Source organism: Strongylocentrotus purpuratus, unplaced genomic scaffold (genome assembly GCF_000002235.5).
Source record: "Strongylocentrotus purpuratus isolate Spur 01 unplaced genomic scaffold, Spur_5.0 spur5_scaffold_1, whole genome shotgun sequence".
NCBI lineage: Eukaryota > Metazoa > Echinodermata > Echinoidea > Camarodonta > Strongylocentrotidae > Strongylocentrotus > Strongylocentrotus purpuratus.
In genome coordinates this window covers 20,500,356-20,516,335 of record NW_022145594.1, presented here as the reverse complement: position 1 = coordinate 20,516,335, position 15,980 = coordinate 20,500,356, and positions in this window count along the sequence as shown.

Below are 15,980 nucleotides of genomic sequence, written 5' to 3'. Positions count from 1 at the left end.
ACAAATACATGTATTCCTTTTTACAATGGTTTTTGTCAATTTTTAACTCATATATATGACTATTCTTTCGTTACCATGAGTGTGACATGTGGCGTCTTGAGGGGTATGTTTTAAGTGCTTAAAGGAGGCTGAAAATAATGTTAGGGTTGTTAAACAGAAGGGTAGGTTTTCAGCACTACAGGTGTGATTTTTTGCATGCTGTTTGGGTGTGTTCTTTAGCACTACAGTGTGAGTCAAAAAAAAGTTTACACCTCGAAAATTGCTAATTATTTTAAGAATCATCTATGAATAGTACATTATTATACATCATATGAAAGAGTGTTTTATCCCGAATCATTTAGTATATTTTTGTGTGGTATGTGTTCACGCTTGGATGAACAGGAGGCATTGTTTGCGAGAGTGCTAAAATCGAATTGCGCCAAAGTTGCTTATGTGATGTTTGATGATAACAATTGTGATTTGGGTATTAATTCGGTCTTTGCAGATTCAAATAACATCCCTAACACAGTTAATCATGCCACATGTATCAAATATCGAACATCAAATATCAACGAAAATTTTGTGCGCGTGTGTGTTTGTGTGTGTGACTTTGCTTCTGCAAAACCATATGCAATGCATTTAATTTGATACATTCAATTCATTCTCTCACGCCGCTAATCCAAACATAATACATACTGTAGGCCTCACTTTGACGCAAGTCGATTTTTGCACTCTCGCAAACAATGCCTCCTGTTCATCCAAGCGTGAACACATACCACACAAAAATGATACCAAATGATTTGGGATAAAACACTCTTTCATAAGATGTAAATCAATTCACTGTTCATAGATGATTTTAAAAATAATTAACAATTTTATAGGTGTATTTTTTTTTACTCACACGGTATTGGGTACAAAAGTGTTAGCACTTGTAGTGCCTATTTGGGGGCTCTAAAAGGGGTTATTTGATGACCTAGAAGTGTGGTTTTTGCAAGCTGCATGCGTCTAATAGCAGCAGAAGTGTAAAAAGGCTTATACTTAAAGTGTTTAAAGTAGCATTTGGACTGGTGTTGAATTATAGCACGTGTACAAGTGCTACTTTAGCACAATTTGGGCAGTCCTAATGCGTGCCCTTACAGGTGATGCCTCCAAATCTCGAGGTGCTAAAATTAGCACTTGATTTTTTACGTATCAGGACAATTACCCCCTCGGCAATCACCCCCCGGAAAATTACCCCCCGGAGAATTACCCCCCGAGGACAACTACCCCCGGGGACAATTACCCCCCGAGGACAACTACCCCCGAGGACAACTACTGCCCGAGGACAAATACCCCCGAGGACAATTACCCCCAAGGACAATTACCCCCCAGGACAATTACCCCCCAAGGACAACTACCCCCCAAAGAAAACTACCCCCCGAGGACAATTACCCCCATGGACACTACTGGGTCTGGTGGCTCAGTGGTTAGAGCGCCCGTCTCATGTACGGAAGGTCGTGGGTTCGAACCCCGGCCGAGTCATACCAAAGACTTATAACAATGGGACCTTCCGCCTTCTAGCTAGGCGCTCAACATATTAGATTGGAGAAGGGTAGTAATAATTATGTTATGTTATACAGGGCCCGCTGGAAGAGCAGTTTCATAACTGAAGTGGCTACCCTGGGTAATTAAAACGTTATTATTATTATTATTATTACCCTCGAGGACAACTATCTCCGAGGACAACTACCCCTCCCCCTTCGACGACAAATCCCCCCCCCCAGGATAATAACCCCTGGAGGACAACTACCCCCAATGGCAATCATCCCCGAGGAATTTATAAGACTGTGACGTATAACGCAAGCTTCTCTCCAAATTGCTATTTACAGAAAATTGCATAAACCTTCATTTTTTTTGGTGATTTATGAGGTTCATTTCAGTCTTTTCAAATTATTCAATTCGATTAGGGGGGTTGTGGAGGTTGCCCAATTTCCCTGTAGTTTTGCTACCAAGTAAAGAACAGACATTTACGGAAGCGTTAAACTGCCATTCTACTTGACGACATGACGAGATATTTCATCTTGTCAAGTCGACTTAATATCCATATCATTTCGACATGTAAAGATATTTAACCTACCATGTCGACTTATCAACTTTTATATGTCGACATGGCGAAATAAATTATCTTGCCAAGTCGACTTTACAAAAAAATTCATGTCGTCATGGCGACATAAGTTATCTTGCCAAGTCGACTTCTAAAAAAATACATGTCGTCATGGCGACATATATTATCTTACCAAGTCGACTACCCAAAAAGTAATGTCGACATGGCGAAATAAATTATCTTGCCAAGTCGTCTTCACACAAAAATTCATCTCGTAATAGCGACATAAATTATCTCACCAAGTCGACTTACCAAAAAGTATATGTCGTCATGGCGAGATATGTAGTGTGACGACTTTTTCATGCAGCGCGCGTACGTGTAGTTCATTCACAGTCGACTAGTCTAGGTCTAGTGACTTTAGTCCTGATCCCGGTCCCTCGATCGCCTCACGAACACCATTATTGATTTTTGTTTAACAATTTAAAGACTAAAATGATCATTTATGTCGCCAAGACGACATCTACTGTTATTAAGTCGACTTGGTAACATATTTTATCTCGCCATGACAACATGTAATTCTTACGAAGTCGACTTGGCAAGATATTTTTATTTCGCCATGACGACATATACTTTTTGGGAAGTCGACTTGGTAAGATAATTCATGTCATCATGACGACATGAACTTTATGCGAAGTCAACTTGGCAAGATAACTTATGTCGCCATGACGACATGAACTTTTTGTGAAGTCGACTTGGCAACATAATTTATTTCGCCATGTCGACTAATAAAAGTTGATAAGTCGACATGGTAGGTTAAATATCTTTACATGTCGACATGATTTGGATATTAAGTCGACTTGACAAGATGAAATATCTCGTAATGTTGTCAAGTAGAATGGCACTTTAACGCTTCCGTAAATTTCTGTTCTTTACTCGGTAGCAAAACTACAGGGAAATTGGGCAACCTCCACAACCCCCCTAATCGAATTGAATAATTTGAAAAGACTGAAATGAACCTCATAAATCACAAAGAAAATGAAGGTTTATGCAATTTTCTGTAAATAGCAATTTGGAGAGAAGTTTGCGTTATACGTCACAGTCTTATAAATTCCTCGGGGATGATTGTCATTGGAGGTAGTTGTCCTCCGGGGGTTATTGTCCTGGGGGGGGGGGGGGGAGTTGTCGTCGGAGGGGGAAGGGTAGTTTTCCTCGGAGGTAGTTGTCCTCGAGGGTAATAATAATAATAATAATAATAACGTTTTAATTACCCAGGGTAGCCACTTCAGTTATGAAACTGCTCTTCCAGCGGGCCCTGTATAACATAAGATAATTATTACTACCCTTCTCCAATCTAATATGCTGAGCGCCTAGCTAGAAGGCAGAAGGTCCATTGTTATAAGTCTTTGGTATGACTCGGCCGGGGTTCGAACCCACGACCTTCCGTACATGAGACGGGCGCTCTAACCACTGAGCCACCAGACACAGTAGTGTCCATGGGGGTAATTGTCCTCGGGGGGTAATTGTCCTGGGTGGTAATTTTCCTTGGGGGGTAATTGTCCTAGGGGGTTATTGTCCATGGGGGTAATTGTCCTAGGGGGTAATTGTCCTCGGGGGGTAATTGTCCTCGGGGGGTAATTCTCCGGGGGGTAATTTTCTGGGGGGTAATTGTCCTTGGGGGGTAGTTGTCCTCGGGGGTGATTCTCCGGGGGGTAATATTCCAGGGGGTAATTGTCCTTTGAGGGTAATTTTCCGGGGGGTAATTTTCCGGGGGGTGATTGCCCAGGGGGTAGTTGTCCTAGAACCGATTTTTTTTTAGAGTGTATCTTCTAAAGGCGTCTTTTTCAATTTCTTCTTCATAACTTTTGCGTAGTTTAGATTCTACATTGTGGAAAGATATATCAATTTAGATATACAATCTTTGAGATTTAGCAATTTACATGAATGATGTTATTTTCCAATTTAGGATTTAGAAAAATTACGTTTTACCGATCTGTAACGAATATATTGTTGTAATACAATGAAATAATAAGATAATAGAAAAATATCTTAATCTACCATGTTTTTCTATGTTTTGCCAAACATTACAAAACTTTCTACTGGCTAGAACTACGCACGGTAAGCCCATTTTCACTAAGAAACATCACTGTTGGATAGTGGTGTATATATTTTTTTTTACAGAGATTACGCCATCCAGCATCCAGTGTTATATATGTATATGTGAGCTTGTACTACTCTCGCTCTCATGTCGTCGAGTCATGAATACATTAAGCATTAACCGGTAAAAAGTATTCAAATATTTTATTCTTTGATTTGTGTCTCTACCATGCCTGTGAAAAAAAATGCAATGGACATGAAACAACAGATAGCTCTAGGGAGACATTGATTTCATTTCCTTATTCTCCAAATCAATTTCTGCCGATATTGATCATAGCACAACATTAACCTGTTTCATGGGGCAGGCTTTCCATGGCAATGTGATCCTCTTCTTCTTCCTCCTTTCTTTCTTCCTCAGTGTTCTGGGTGTCTGTCTGTTCTTCATGCACTTGGATCTTTGCTCTGGCTCCAACAAGGTCGTCTGTCAGATAAAATCAGTCAACAACGGATTCAGAATATAGATCCTTTTCATTTAGGCTATTAATATAATGATTGCAAATTCTATTTTCTTATAAAACAATTAGCAACTTAAAAAGTACACAAAATGCATTTGTGTGTAATAATGTATTTTATATACGGATGTGAGATCTGCATTTCAAATTATGATTTGTGACAAACATTTTCAAAGTTTATGAATGAATCATGGTATTTACTACAAATAATTCAATATTCATTTGTACAAATATTGTCTGTCTGTATATCCCAACTAAAGACTCATTCACATATGCCAAGGTCTATTGCAGATCTTTTTGTATCCACATGGTCTAATGATCATTTAGTCCACTTATCATTGTATGTAATGACCATTTAGGCTAACAGCCAATTGGTCTAATTTCCATTCGCCTAATCTCAAATATGTCTACAGCCCATTTGGCCAATTGCTCATTTAGTCTAATTTCTAGTAGGTCTAATTCCCAGTTTGTCAAATACCCATTTCATCTAGTAAGGTCTAATAATCATTTGACGATTATAATTATTTATGGTTAAATGATTATTAGACCATATATTCACCATCCATCAACAAATCTGACTGACATGAGCGCTATACAAGAACCCACTATTATTATTATTATTATTAATCCACTGACCAAACTGCATATTTGAAAATCGCATAGACTTAGTGAACTCATATTTCAATCATTCATAATTTTCTTATTATTTGTCCAAATTATTTCAAACTTTCGCTTTTTGTTTATTTCATTTTCAGCTTTCATACAAATGAACTTAATACAAGGATCAGATTGCCCTTTAAGTATCTGAGCAACCCCCCCCCCTCAAAAAAAAAAAAATCCTACTAATTATGGCGAGTGTGGATGGAAGAGTAGCTTGTGCAACTGATTTATAGTTTGTGTTCCAGGCACAAAACTGTGAAGTGCAGATAAAAGAAACAAAAATGTGGTAAACCGCTGCTGTGTACCTCGGTATATGTAAACAAGTCTTTATTAATTAGGCTCTGTGAGTACAGGTATATACATGTATAATCTCTTAAAACTCACCTGTTGAAGAAGTTGGGGAGGGTGGGAAGGATGGGAAGGTCTTCCTCTCCGGCTTGAAAGGCATCCTCGTACCCTGCTCAGAGTCTTCATGTGATGCCTGACTTTTATGTTCAACTGTGACCTTTACATTAGGATACATCTCTGAAAGTTTGTGGATGTCAGTTTGAGACAACGGGCATTCCACATTTAAGAACTTGAGTTCTCGAAGTGAACTCTCTCCCTCCGTGCCCTGCGGTGGATGACTGATACTCTGAATGTCAACCTTGCACCTGTCAAATGTCAGGACAGTAACTCCTTTGAGTTCATTCGACACAAGATGCATTAGGTCAGTCATTGGTACAGCTGCTGATGCACCTTCAAGTTGTAGCTCACAACCTGAAGATGTTCGGGACCACTTAACAGAGCTAAGTTCTGCACCTCCTAGCTGCACCTTGTATGCCTCAACAAGCTTCAAACGTGGACTTTGATACACTATATGTAGTACATTCGTAAATATTTCAAATCGGCAGCAATCATCCGTCCCAAATGTTTCAAGTTGGATGTTGGTCAGATGTGGCATCTTGTATGGTGTAATGTCTTTGCCTGACTTGTTCAATAGCCATATTCCAAAGCCCGATAACACCAGTGATACGATATTTGGACAGGACGTAGAAATATCAATTAACAGCCTGTTTGTATTTACCTGATATGAATAACTGCCCTCATATCTTAATCTTAATTTAAGCTCCCTCAATGATGATGATGAATTTACCTCTGGAAAGTATGCTTGATTGGATTGAGAACTTAGAATATCCATTTGCACATCTAGACTCTCTGCATTTGGAAACAAATTACTGACAGCCAATAGTGCCTCATGGAGTGTGCTACTCCAATTCAGGGACTTAATATAAACTGTGATGACAGATCTCATAGGCATAGGCATAGGCTTAGGCATGTGGGTAGATTGATGTAAATCTATCATGTATAAATCAATGGAGAAATGCTTCACTGCCGGACACAATGGAGCCAGTATGGAGATGACATCTTGGAAGTGATCGGCATGATCCCATAGTACAAGATGAGTCTTATCACCGTTGCTCATCCACTCGACATGTAGCTCTAGTCCAGCATCATCCCTCATAACAGTTTCCTGCCCAGATTTCTTGCCTGAATAAAATAAGACAATAAAACAACCCATTTTTGTGGCCTCCCAATTCACAGGAAAGTACACTTGACAGCATTATATAATAACTGATGAAAATTTTGCGATGAGCCTGAGGTAATTGATATAACTAGATGGACCTTCGACCACACGTAGTCGAAAATGATGCCTCCGCCATGGAGCAATTTTACAAACCAAAACAGAAGCGAGCTATTTTTGCATACATAATGAGCCCTGTGACCTTTGACCTCATTACCCCAAAAATCTAATCAGTTCATTGGCTCTGCAAGATAAATACATGACCCAAGTTTGGCGGGAATCCATCAATAGGTTCTTGAGATAAAGCGATCACTAGCTATTTTTGAAAACATAATGAGCCCTGTGACATTTGACCTTGGATCTTGTGACCCAAACATCTAAACAGTTCCTTGTCTCTACAAGGTACATACATGACCCAAGTTTGGCGAGAATCCATCAATGGGTTCTTGAGATAACGCGATCACGAGCTAGTTTTGCATACTTAATGAGTCCTGTGACCTTTGACCTTGGATCTCGCAACCCCAAAATATAATCAGTTCATCGGCTCTTCAAGATACATACATGACCCAAGTTTGTCGGGAATCCATCGATGGGTTCTTGAGATAACGCGATCACGAGCTAGTTTTGCATACATAATGAGCCCTGTGACCTTTGACCTTGGATCTCGCGACCCCAAAATCTAATCAGTTCATTGGCTCTGCAAGATACATACATGACCCAAGTTTGGCGGGAATCCATTAATTTGTTCTTGAGATAACGCGATCACGAGAACGGGACGTACGGACGTACGTACGGACGGACGGACAACCCGAAAACATAATGCCTCCGGCTACTTTGTAGCGGAGGCATAAAAATGAATAACACAATCATATAATCTATATAACATATCCTTCTAGTTGATAAACACCCTTCATTCCACATAACATGTTTACAAAAATGGTGATTTGTAAAAGACTATTTTAAGAAATAAAAGGGGGGGGTGGGTGGTTGTCTAGATCAGTACTGTAAGAGTTAAAAGACTCCTCAAAATATTTTCTTTTTATCCTGATCCCAGTTTTGGCTCCATCAAACACATGTGATAAATTAAAAGACTTTATTGAATCTATCCAGATATTTTACTGAATTACTGAATGTTGTAGATTGACACTACATGTACTTTGTATACATGTAGATACCACATAGGGAACAATAGGAAATAAGTAAATTTGTGACTTGATGTCTAATGATGTCTAATAACTTTAACTGTACCAATAACAATAATTATAATAATAATAATAATAATGATATAAATAATGAAAATTATCATCATAAAAATAGCAATAACCATAAACACATTTGTATATTCCAGGGAATGCTCAAGGTGCATAGAAAGTCCTATTAGTATCTTTAGTGGTAGCTTTAATTCAAGCTGCCCTAAGGCAAAGGAGCAAAGAATAACTTCCTGTAAGGTTTCCATTTTACCACAAGTGGAGAGTGGCAAATTTTAGATCAATGTTTTCAAAAGGACATTAGTGCTGCGACAGGACTTGAGCCCTAAACCATACCAACCATATATTTTAGACCACAATACATCTACGATGATGATCATGCAAACATGTACAGGTGTAATATGTCTTCATTTTGAACATTGGTTATTGCTACAGGTATACACAAAGGCTGGCATATTTTTATTCAAAATGTCCTAGCTACTGCCTACCGACTACCTGTAGCTTTGAGTGCACGTTCATCCTCAAGTTAGCCGCCTGTACATGAGGCTAATTCAACATTTTATTCACATGTACTCCTTCATTTAATGTCTGACGGAAGTGGATGAATTCTTTATAAAATGCTTGAAAAGGCACATAAGATATTTTCAGGCAAAATAGAATATTTTTCACGTATTCTAAGAAAAAACTCCTGTCATTTGTATTTCTTTTTTTAGAACATTTTGTAAACCTAATTGGGAGAACAGGGAAAATACCTACAGAATTTTTCATTCATGTGGTTAGCTTGACGTCCCAAAACTTTTATTAGATGATTTTAAAGCACCAGGGTTTTCGAGTAATGATTTTGAATCTCGTCTGATATCTTTGCACGTACCTTCTCTTCCAGGCCCGATATGTGTTTTGCTATATCTATCATACACAATCAGTCTCCGAGTGTGTAGTAGAACTCCTTCTAGCTCCTTTGATTATGAAATGCAATCAGAAAACATGAACAGTTCTCATAAGATATTTCTTACTCTACAGAGAGCCTCCACCAAGAATTGATGTGAATTTAAATTAAGATATCAACAATATTTTATCAACTTTCTCTTGGATTATTCCAAGGCAGACGGGCTAGAAAAGCGATTTCCAATCTAAAAAGGACAAAATGAAGAAAAAAGGACCTAAAACATTTTAATGGAAGGCCTAGATGCCCGCTGTGTATTATTTATTGTCCATTACTTGCATCAATGGGTAAAGCAAATCACAAAGCTTATGTTTTAATGTGAGTAGATAAAATACATGATTTTTCATTTCCGATAGGAGATTCATGTCCCATTGTGAATAACCTCAGGGCTCTAGGGGGCCTTCAGGCGCCTCCTAAATGATTTAATATTGGTCGACTTCACAAGTATTTTCAGTATAGCACACTTCTAAATGCCTGTAGAAAGAGAATTATGTCACTATAGTCTGATGCTCTTAACATGTTATGTTACATTTGGGCCTTTACAATCAAATTTGGGGTACCTGAGACATATTTGACCATCACAACCTCATACCCACAATGCACCATTGCATTTTTATATGGAAACAGAGATTTTCTGTGCTCCCATTACCTCAGAAATAAGTTTCAAGCGGGGCTCTACTTTTGTGAGTAGCCGAATCAGGACAATTACCCCCTGGACAATCACCCCCTAGAAAAAAAATACCCCCTGGACTGTCCAACCCCAACCCCTGAAAATTACCCCCTGTTCCTTAAAGGGGAGGTCCACCCTGATAATAAATTGGTTTTAATAAAAGCAGATTTGTTCAAGGGTAATTGTCCTCAAGGGGGAGGGGGTTGTCCTTTGTCCAAGGGGGTATTTGTGAGTAGCTGATCTTTATAGCCCTTTTGGAGCAACTCCAAGGCCTCAGCCGTCTTTTGTGAGTCTTAACCCTTACCATATTTCAATTCATGGTTCATATTGGTTTCTTAAACCAAACAAATATTTTCAGCCAAAATAAAACCCTGAAGAATTTTTGGAATTAGGAAAAGAAATTGAATAATTTACCCTATTTCGTTTCTGGAATTAAAAAAAAAATCCTTTTCACAATTCTGAACTGTGTTTCTTTTTCGGAATAATGAACTTTTATTGTAGATATAATGAGCCTTCGGAATTCCAAACTTTAGAGGTAATGCATCAAACGTTTACAATTATGGACCCTATTATTATTCACAATTACAAACCCGCTGGTATGGGAACGTAGTGATTTGAAATAATTAACCTTCATGAATATAAACCTTTGAAAAATGAGTCACTCCCATATAATCATATATCTAAGCATTGTGTTGGGTATCCAAATGAGATCACTGTTTTCAATGTGCAATTCACATTTAATTAGCTGTGAAATAAAGAGCATTAGGGTATTGTAATAAACTCTGAAAATGGTAAAAGAGCTCGAGTGTTATCAAGTAGCATATGAACACGTACATAACAGCAGTAAAATATCAAGCTGAAATCCGAAATTGCTGCAAGGTGAAGGGGAGGGGGGGGGGGGGGATACATTGATAGAGTTTCCACTAATTTGAGTTATACCGTACTACACTGTTTTGTGTGGATTACATAATGTGGAAAGAGAATACAAGACATTGAATATAAAATCAAAATCTATTTTGTTCTTCTTTTGATGTGTTTTAAACTTTGAATATGTTTAGTTCGGACATGGAAAGTTACAAAGAAATCACCCTTCGTTAACATAACAGAACACAAGGAATTGGCAACAGTGTTCAATGGCTACAAATTATGCATACAAACCTCGTATATTTTACTTACAGAACGAACAGACGTAGACGACCCTCGGAGATCGCTCATCTGAAAATAGTTGAAGACGAATTTAAGAGCATTTATCAAACATCTGATCCCAGCAGGACATTATGTCCCATATAAAGAGGGTTGTTTTGGACTTTGTTTCCCCTTTGCAGGTATGGGGAATTTGTGTCATTTTATGGAATATATACCCCTTCAGAAAAATAAACCTTTGGAAAGAGAAGTAATCACCATAATTATGATTATATATCTCAACATTGTGCCTTGTATCTAAGAACCAACATAGATAATTGTTTACATTGGAAAGGCTGATTTTTCTGACAGAGCCATTTAGCTAGACAAGTAACCCAATTTAATCATATATCTATTAGAGCGTTGTGTCTTGTTTAAAGATATGAAAGGAGATCATTGTTTTCAATGAGGAAGACTGATCACTCGACAAGGCAGATCATATAGGAATTTTGAAGAGGCAACTCCATCATTCGTTTCTATAAAAAATATTTGGTTGGCTCTTTCTCGTTCAAGTCATTCCTCAACCAGTAGAATGAGAGTTTTGAATGATTTTTCTCCTTAGCAAGTTGATCTTGGCACTACAATTAGTAATAGATCTTACATTATATATATATATATATATTCACTACTGATTCTGTTCTGGATCGTTGTAGTTCCATTATCAGTCCAGAGTATTTATGTACCATTTATGTCCAAGCTTTGAGGGTGTCTTTGAGTCACACATTTCATGCAGTTTTACAATACAAATTCATGTATAACTTCATATTTGTATGCTACTTGTTCAAAAGATAGACAGTTTCGTATATTCTGATAATAACAAGTTACAATTAATGCTACTAAAAGCAATTCACAATTAATCAGCTGTGAAATAAAGAGCATTAGGGTATTGTAATAAACTTTGAAAATGCTAAAGAGCTTGAGTGTCATCAAGTAGCATATGAACACTGACATAACAGCAGTAAAATATTAAACTGAAATCTGAAACTGCTGCAAGGTGGAGGGGGGTACACGACATTGATAGAGTTTTCAACCAATTTTGGGTATACCCTACTACACTATTTTGTGAGGACTAAATAATGTTGAAAGAGAAGACAAAACGTTGAATATAAAATCAAAATCTAATATGTTCATTTTGTAGGTGTTTTAAACTTTGAATATGGGTAGTTCGGACATGGAAAGTTACTAAGAAATCAATCAATCTTCTTTAGCATAACAGATCACATGGACTTGGCAAAAGTGTTCAATGGCTACAAATTATGCATATAAACCTCGCATTTTTGACTTACGTAGCCAGACGACCTAGACGACCCTCGGAGATCGCTCATCTGAAAAGAGTTGAGAAAGAATTTAAGAGCATTTATCAAACATCTGATCCCAACAGAACATTATGTCCCATAAGAGGGTTGTTTTTGGAGTTGTTTTCCCTAAGGGGATATTGCAGGTATGGGGAATTACTTACGTAACCAGACGACGTAGACGACCATCGGATATCGCTCATCTGAAAAGAGTTGAGTAAGAATTTAAGAGCATTTATCAAACATCTGATCCCAACAGAACATTATGTCCCATAAGAGGATTGTTTTGGAGTTGTTTTCCCTAAGGAGATATTGCAGGTATGGGGAAGTTGTTTCATCTTATGGAATATATACACCTTCAGAAAAATAAACCTTCGGGAAGACAAGTAACCCCAATATGATCATATATCTATAAATGCGTTTTGTCTGGTTTCAAGGTACCAAAGGAGTTCATTGTTTTCAATGGGGTAGACTGATTACTCGACAAGGCAGACCACCCAGGATTTTTGGAGAGGCAACTCTGTCATTCGTTTCTTTAAAAATATTTGGTTGGCTCTTTCTCATTCAAGTTGTTCCTCAACCAGTAGGATGAGAGTTTTGAATGAATTTCTCCTGAGAAAGTTCTTGGCACTACAATTAGTGATAGATCTAATATTAGATATTTTTCACTACTGATTCTGTTCCGGATATGTTGTAGTTCCATTATCAGTCCAGAGTATTTTCGTACCATTCATGTTTTAGGCTTTGAGAGTGTCTTTGAGTCAGACATTTCCTGCAGTTTTACAATACAAATTCATGTATGACTTAATATTTGTATGCTACTTGTCCAAAAGCTAGACAGTTTCGTATATGCTGATCAATAACAAGTTACTAGTGATACTACTAAAAGCAAATCACAATAAATTAGCTGTGAAATAAAGAGCATTAGGGTATTGTAATATACAATGCTAAAGAGCTTGAGTGTCATCAAGTAGCATATGAACACTGACATAACAGCAGTAAAATATTAAACTGAAATCTGAAACTGCTGCAAGGTGGAGGGGGGTACACGACATTGATAGAGTTTTCAACCAATTTTGGGTATACCCTACTACACTATTTTGTGAGGACTAAATAATGTTGAAAGAGAAGACAAGACGTTGAATATAAAATCAAAATCTAATATGTTCATTTTGTAGGTGTTTTAAACTTTGAATATGGGTAGTTCGGACATGGAAAGTTATTAAGAAATCAATCTTCTTTAGCATAACAGATCACATGGACTTGGAAAAAGTGTTCAATGGCTACAAATTATGCATATAAATCTCGCATTTTAGACTTACGTAACCAGACGACGTAGACGACCCTCGGATATCGCTCATCTGAAAAGAGTTGAGAAAGAATTTAAGAGCATTTATCAAACATCTGATCCCAACAGAACATTACGTCCCATAAGAGGGTTGTTTTTGGAGTTGTTTTCCCTAAGGGGCTATTGCAGGTATGGGGAAGTTGTTTCATCTTATGGAATATATACACCTTCAGAAAAATAAACCTTCGGGAAGACAAGTAACCCCAATATGATCATATATCTATTAATGCGTTTTGTCTGGTTTCAAGCTACCAAAGGAGTTCATTGTTTTCAATGGGGTAGACTGATTACTCGACAAGGCAGATCACCCAGGATTTTTGGAGAGGCAACTCTGTCATTCGTTTCTTTAAAAATATTTGGTTGGCTCTTTCTCATTCAAGTTGTTCCTCAACCAGTAGGATGAGAGTTTTGAATGAGTTTCTCCTTAGAAAGTTCTTGACACTACAAATAGTAATAGATCTAATATTAGATATTTTTCACTACTGATTCTGTTCTGGATATGTTGTAGTTCCATTATCAGTCCAGAGTATTCTCGTACCATTCATGTCTAGGCTTTGAGGGTGTCTTTGAGTCACACATTTCCTGCAGTTTTACAATACAAATTCATGTATGACTTAATATTTGTATGCTACTTGTCCAAAAGCTAGACGGTTTCGTATATGCTGATCAATAACAAGTTACTAGTGATACTACTAAAAGCAATTCACAATAAATTAGCTGTGAAATAAAGAGCATTAGGGTATTGTAATATAAAATGCTAAAGAGCTTGATTGTCATCAAGTAGCATATGAGCACTGACATAACAGCAGTAAAATATTAAACTGAAATCTGAAACTGCTGCAAGGTGGAGGGGGGTACACGACATTGATAGAGTTTTCAACCAATTTTGGGTATACCCTACTACACTATTTTGTGAGGACTAAATAATGTTGAAAGAGAAGACAAGACGTTGAATATAAAATCAAAATCTAATATGTTCATTTTGTAGGTGTTTTAAACTTTGAATATGGGTAGTTCGGACATGGAAAGTTATTAAGAAATCAATCAATCTTCTTTAGCATAACAGATCACATGGACTTTGCAAAAGTGTTCAATGGCTACAAATTATGCATATAAACCTCGCATTTTTGACTTACGTAGCCAGACGACCTAGACGACCCTCGGAGATCGCTCATCTGAAAAGAGTTGAGAAAGAATTTAAGAGCATTTATCAAACATCTGATCCCAACAGAACATTATGTCCCATAAGAGGGTTGTTTTTGGAGTTGTTTTCCCTAAGGGGATATTGCAGGTATGGGGAAGTTGTTTCATCTTATGGAATATATACACCTTCAGAAAAATAAACCTTCGGGAAGACAAGTAACCCCAATATGATCATATATCTATAAATGCGTTTTGTCTGGTTTCAAGGTACCAAAGGAGTTCATTGTTTTCAATGGGGTAGACTGATTACTCGACAAGGCAGATCACCCAGGATTTTTGGAGAGGCAACTTTGTCATTCGTTTCTTTAAAAATATTTGGTTGGCTCTTTCTCATTCAAGTTGTTCCTCAACCAGTAGGATGAGAGTTTCAAATTATTTTCTCCTTAGCAAGATGATCCTGGCACTACAAGTAGTTGACCTAATATTATATACTTTTTACCAATAATTCTGTTCTGAATATGTTGTGGTTCAGTCCAGAGTATTTTCGAACCATTCATGTCCAGGCTTTGAGTGAGTCTTTGAGCCAGACATTTTCTGCCGTTTTCACATACATACATGTATAACTGAATATTTTATGCTAATTGTCCAAAAGGCTAGAGAATTTCATATTTTCAGTTCAATAACAAGTTACAAAATAATTTTGTACCCTACTAAAAGCGATGCATTTGATTGGCTGTGACATGATTTGTCATATTACTATGGCAGTTGTTATTCATAATCAGTTTGTATTAACAAAACAGAAAGACAAGCACTATATGACCATTCATCTAAACATTGTGCCTGGAATGTAAATGTATTTATTTATGTTATTTTCTGCAGATCCAAAACCATCTGTGGATCGGGAGCTAGCGGATGGAGGGGGAGGGGGGGGGGGGGGAGCTGACGAGAAATACTATATTATATTATGAGACATTTCAATTTATTACGCATGTTAAATGTAGGCAATAGGAATTGAGGGGCATATGCACACTATAAAAAAGAGATCATCGCTTTCCATTTGAAAGACTGAAATTTCTGACAAGGCAGGCTACACAAGCTTTTTGCCTCCTTATTATATAGCTTTCACAGCTTTTTAAGTGAAGGCATTCTTTATAACTATAATCATTGCAGTGAAAAACTTGCCAGTTTATATAGTAAAAGATCATGTTGGGTATAAACTTTGACCAGAGGTAAGAAATATAACTGAAAGTCTCAAGCACACAACCTTAGTTAGGGCATCCAGTTTTGTAGTTGAAACAT